We start from the raw sequence: 4988 nt of genomic DNA, 5'->3' as shown, positions 1-4988 counted from the left end.
AACCTTGTTATTTATTTATATATATTTTGTGTGTGTGTGGTACTGGGATTGAACCCAGGAGCATTCTGCTTCTGAGTTCTACTCCCAGCCCTATTTTAAAAAGTTTATGTTTTGCACATTTTCCTTGTACACTGGTGTATTTTTTATTGGTTTATAGTTCTTTATGGGTTTTGGGTACCTATTGTTTTTTTGCCTGTATAATGTAACTTATGTGTGTTGTCTTCATGTCTTTTAGTAAATGAAATTTTAAAATGTTAATGTGATTATTTTATTTTAAAGGTGAATTTAGCTGGGTGTGGTATTGCACACTTGTAATCCTAGTACTTGGGAGGCGGAGACTGGAGGATCTCAGGTTTGCAGCCAGCCTCAGCTATTTAATGAGGCCCTTTGCAACTAAGACCCTGTTTTAAAATAAAGAATAAAAAATAGGGTGGGGGGTATAGCTTGGAGATAGAATGTCTCTGGGTTCAATCCCCTCTGCCCCCTCAAAAAGATGAATATATCAGTCTTTTTTATAGTTTAGGCCTTATACCTAACAACCTACTATGTTTGAACATACTAAGAGAAAAGTTGTGCATTGAAAGGATACTTTGAGGGGCAAACAATAATAAATGTAAAACTCGGCAAAAGCTGGCGTGGTGGTGCACACTTGTAATCCCAGCATTTGGGAGGCTGAGACAGGAGGATCAAGGTTTGTGGACAGCTTTAGCTGCTTAGTGAGGCTCTTTGCAACTCAGTGAGACCCTCTTTCAAAATAAAGAATAAAAACTAGGGCTAAGAGCGTAGCTTGGAGGTAGAATGTCTCTGGGTTCCATCTTCAGTAACACACACACACACACACACACACACAAAATTGGCAAAAAATTCTAACTTCATTTAATATAAGGGAACAGTTCACATAATGCTATTTCCATATATGGAGGTATCACTACCAAGCTCACTAACATGTACAGGGGGGAGGCAAGGGGGGAGGGATCTGCAGAGAAACCCCAAGTCCTGTGTGCATGTGTGTTCCTGTCACTTGAAGCCGGCTACATTTTTTTTTCTTTCTTTTTTGGCATATTCCAAGAGCTTAGTCATTAGCTCTCAGAAGCCAGGGCAAAGTAAGACCTCTTTGGGCTAAATTAATTTGCTACTCAGATAGGAATATTAAGAACTGTGAGTCACAAGTTAACCCTAACAACAGCAACAAGGCAAAAAAAATTTTTTTTTCGGGTCTGGGGATGGAACCCAGGGGCATTTGACCACCAAGCTACACCCCCTGCCCTATATTTTTATTCTTTATTTTGAAACCGGGTCTCACTGAGTTGCAGAGGGCCTCACTAAGTCGTAGCTGAGGCTGTCCGAGAACTGCGATCCTCCGGTCTCAGCCTCATGAATGCTGGGATTACAAGCGTGCGCCACCACGCCCGGCAACAAGGCAAAAAATTAAAAAAAAAAAAAAAGAAACAAGAATATATTACAGGAAAGAAAGAGCTGGATTGTTTCTCTTACAGTGGTAATTTAATAGATACCAAATTTGAAAAAGCTGGGCATGGTAGCAGATGCCTATAATCCCAGTACATGCGAGGCTGAGACAGGATTGCAATTCAAGGTCAGCCTCGGCATTTTAGGGAGACCCTGTTTCAAAATACAAAATAGAAAGGGCTGGGCATGCTTGATCGCTATTCAGAGAAGCCCAAGGGCGGCATGTGCTTGAGTATGAAGGAGGACCTGGGTGGATTCTCCTGGGTCCGACTGTGCTCCAGGAAGAAAAACCTTGGCATGTTGGAAGGAGGGGCACTGCAAAGCTTTGACGTGCTCGTTTTTTGAATGTAAATGGTCAATGTTGGATGCCAGGTGAAGATTCAGAGGAAGAAAAGGATATTGATGTCATTCGTTTAAAAAGCAAGAAGCCCGGCGTGGTGATCCCCGCGCTTGGGAGGTGGAGACAGGAGGATCGCGCAGGTTCGAAGCCAGCCGCGCTGGCCTGAGACCCTGTTTCCAAAAATAAAGTAGGTCTGGGAGTGTAGCCCGGAGGTAGAAGAGCTTCCAGGAACCCCAGTACCACCAAAAATAAAAAATAAAAAGCAAGAAGAAAACAACAGCCGGGCTTGGTGGCGCATGCTTGTGTAATCCCAGCATTGGGGAGGCTGAGACTGGAGGATCACAGTTCCTCCAGTCTCAGAGTGTGTGTGTGTGTGTTACTCCAGAGTGTGTGTGTGTGTGTGTGTGTGTGTGTGTGTGTGTGTGTGTGTTACTAGGGATCGAAACAAAGGGTGTTCTACCTCTTAGCTATACTCCCAGCCCTATTTTATTGTTATTTTTAAACAGGGTCTTAGGCTGGGCGTGGTGGCACACTCTTGTAATCCCAGCATTTGGAAGGCAGAGACCGGAGGACTGAGGTTTGTGGACAACCTCAGCTATATAGTGAGGCCCTCTGCAACTTAGACCCTGTTTCAAAATAAAGAATAAAAAATAGGGCTGGGGGTGTAGCCCGTGGGAGTGTAATTATTTGAGAAAAGTATAAACAAATAAAATGTATTTAGCAAATATAAATTCAAGTACTATGCAGAATAACAAAGATCAGCTTGTCTTTTTATCACAAAGTTAGCATTTATTTTGTTAACAGTTATCTTTTTCACTCTGCTGACATCTGAACAAGAATTAAACTCTTTAAAGACTGACTTTAGTACAGCAACATTGCAAATTTAAAAAAATTTAAATAAGAAATGTTAAAACCTACTACAACCGTAATATCAATGAAAAAATTTCAAATCAAGTTTAAATACTTTTGGCTTTATTAAAGTATAAAATATTGAATTCTACATTTTTTGTGGTACTGGGGATTTAAATTCTACATTTTTAAACACTATTATTTTAAGAATCAGGCTCTTCATACTAACAGTATGTTTCAATACTTCCATCCTGAAGAGTATGTATTTCTAAAAAATCTTGAATTCTGAAAAATAATCAGAACAAAAGGTAAATTACTATTCCCAACTTTCTGTTTTTAAAGTTTGTCATGAAACATAAAGTTTACCATCTTAGCTATTTTACATGTAGTGTTCAGTATCAACATTCACATTGCTGTGTAGTCTGCAGACCGTTTCCATCTTACAAAACATACTCTACCCATTAAACAACAGCCCTCCCTTCCACACCCCCCAGTCCTCTGTAACCACCATCCTCCTTTGTTTCATTTCTTTTTTTCTGCAGAAATGGGGATGGAACCCAGGGGCATTCTACCACTGAGCTATTTTGAAATAGGGTCTCACCAATTTTCAGAAGCCTCACTAAGTAAGCTGAGGCTGGCTGCAAACCTGCGATCCTCCTGTCTCAGCCTCCTGAAGTAAGTACTAGGATTATAAGCATTTGCCACCACACTGGGCATTCTGCTTTGTTTTTACATTTTAGGATTCTTCTAAGTCCACTTATGCAGTAAGCCTTTTTGTGACCAGTTTATTTATTTTTTTCGGTGCTGGAGATGGAACTCAGGGGCATTCTACCTTTGAGCTACACTCCCAGCCCTAAATTTTATTCTTTATTTTGAAACAGGGTCTCACTAAATTGCAAAGGGCCTCACTAAGTAGTAGCTGAGGCTGTCCATGATCCTCCTGTCTCAGCCTCCCAACTGCTGGGAATACAAGCTTGCGCCACACCCAGCTTGTGACCAGCTTATTTAATTTAGTGTAAACCTTAGGCCCCCAAGGTTCACCCATGTTGCAGCATCTGGCAGAATTTTCTTCTCTTTTAAGGCTAAATTACTTTGGCAGGTATGTAGCACATTGTGTTAACCCATTTGTGGATACCTGAGTTGGTTCATTACAGGTGCATACCGTCATGCCTGGTAAGTACGTGGAGTTAAATGCTCTACCCCTGAGCAATATTTATGTGTATGTGTGTATTTTACTAGAGATTAAACCTAGGGGCATTCTACCTCCAAGCTATACCTTCAGCCCTATTTGTTTTGAAACAGTCTCATGAAGTTATAGCACAGTGGCCTTGAACCTGTGATCTTCCTGTCTCAGTCTCCCAAGTAGTAGGATTACAAGTGTGTACTCAGCTGAGTACATGTATTTATAATTAATATCACTAAGTTCCTCAGAGGAGGTCCCACCTAAACTAATTCCATTATAATTTTGTGTGTATGTAGTTTTGTGTGTATGTGGTACCTGAGGATTGAACCCAGAGGTGCTTTATTACTGAAATTCATTTCCAGCCTTTTAAAATTTTTTATTTTGAAGATGGGCATGGTGGTACACACTTGTAATCCCAGTATTTGGGAAGCTAAGACAGAGGATTGCAGGTTTGCAGCCAGCCTCAGCAGTAGTAAGGTCCTCTGCAACTTAGTGAGACTCTCTTTCAAAATAAAGAATAAAAAATAGGGCTGGGGTGTAGCTCAGAGGTAGAATGTCCCTGGGTTCAATCCCAGTACTGCAAAAAGAAAGGAAAATAATTTTTTGAGAAAGATCTCGCTAAGTTACTTAGGCTGGACTTGAACTCAGCCTTGCAAGATCTAGGATTTCAGGTGTAGGTGACTCTGTTTGGCTAGTACTTATAATTTTAAAGGTACATTAACTAGGAGTTTGATAAGAAGTGAAAGAGAAACATCTAATAATTTTAGAATGAAGGGTCTTAGAGATAATTAGTTGCAATAAGCACACTAACAAGGCCAAGTTTAAAAAGGCAGGAATTTAGGCTGGGCATAGTGGCACATGCTTGTAATCCCAGTACGTGGGAGTCTGAGACAGGATGTTCGAAGCCAGCCTCAGCTACTTAGTGGGGCTCTCAGCAACTTAGTGAGACCCTGTTTCCAAATAAAATATCAAATAGGTCTGGGAGTGTAGTCCAGAGGTAGAAAGTCCCTGGTTTCTATCCCTACCACACACACACACACACACACACACACACACACACACACACACACACAAAGGCAGGAATTTGAAAGTCTTTGTAATATAAATTTTACCTTTTATAAGCTACTGCCATTTTTTCAACATTAGACA

The sequence above is a fragment of the Muscardinus avellanarius genome (assembly GCF_963383645.1).
Source record: "Muscardinus avellanarius genome assembly, chromosome: 8".
NCBI classification, from domain to species: Eukaryota; Metazoa; Chordata; class Mammalia; order Rodentia; family Gliridae; genus Muscardinus; species Muscardinus avellanarius.
This window is presented reverse-complemented; position numbering follows the sequence as displayed.